The following is a 1,006-nucleotide window of genomic DNA, read 5'->3' on the forward strand; positions in this document are numbered from 1 at the left end:
ATGGGGTCTGGCTATGTTGCCCAGGCTGGCTTCATTTAAACTACTAGGCTCAAGTGATCCTCCCACCTCAGCCTCCCGAGTAGTTGAGACAACAGGTGTACAACACCACACTCAGCTCATCAAAAAAAAAAAACATATATATATAGAAACAAAGTCTTGCTATGTTGCTAGGGCTGGCCTCGAACTCCTACCCTCAAGCGATCCTCCCACTCATCATTCCAAAACTCTGGGATTACCGTCATGAGCTACCATGCCTAGCCTAACAAATGTTTTAATTCGCTTTTCCTCCCTGACGCCACCGAGGTCGCATGCGTGAGGCCTCTCCGCCACTATGCAGATGCCACCATGATTCACTACGTCACCTCCTACCTGCTGGCTGCCCTCGTGGGTAACCCTTCCCCAAGCGCCAAGGACATCAAGAAGATCCTGGATAGCATCAGCATGGAGGCAGACGACGACCGGCCGGCTCAACAAGGTTATCAGCAAGCTGAACGGAAAAAACATTGAGGATGTGATTGCCCAGGTTATCAGCAAGGTTGCCAGCATACCTGCCGGGGAGCTGTGGCCCTCTCTGCTGCCCCAGGCTCTGCAGCTCCTGCTGCTGGTTCTGCCCTGACTGCAGCAGAGGAGAAGAAAGATGAGAAGAAGGAGGAGTCTGAAGAGTCAGACGATGACATGGGATTTAAGAAACAAATGTTTAATTCGATTGATCAAAACTTCCCTTTCTGTTCAAAGCTAGAAGATCCATAAGGAAATAAAACTCTAGGTCAATGTTTCTCAAAGTATGCCCAGGGGAACCCTTGCAAAGCTTATTTGTAAGTGGTGTCCCCAGCCTCCACTGCAGACCACTGAGTGAGACCCTTTGGTTGTGAGGTCAGGAAACAAGCCCAGGTGATGTTTTCATCCACGCTGAAGCCGCTGTTCTCAACCTTGGCTGCACACAAGAACCACCCACTTGGAGAGCTTTAAGAAACACAGATGCCTGAGTCCCTCCAGACTATTTTAA

General features: G+C 49.7%; 1 pseudogene; it reads left to right on the top strand.

Moving 5' to 3' along the window:
* The first annotated feature begins 281 nt into the window (after window positions 1-281).
* LOC108307206 lies at window positions 282-750 on the top strand (annotated as a pseudogene).
* The last annotated feature ends 256 nt before the right edge of the window (window positions 751-1,006 follow it).

The sequence above is a fragment of the Cebus imitator genome, unplaced genomic scaffold (genome assembly GCF_001604975.1).
Source record: "Cebus imitator isolate Cc_AM_T3 unplaced genomic scaffold, Cebus_imitator-1.0 Scaffold77, whole genome shotgun sequence".
NCBI classification, from domain to species: domain Eukaryota; kingdom Metazoa; phylum Chordata; class Mammalia; order Primates; family Cebidae; genus Cebus; species Cebus imitator.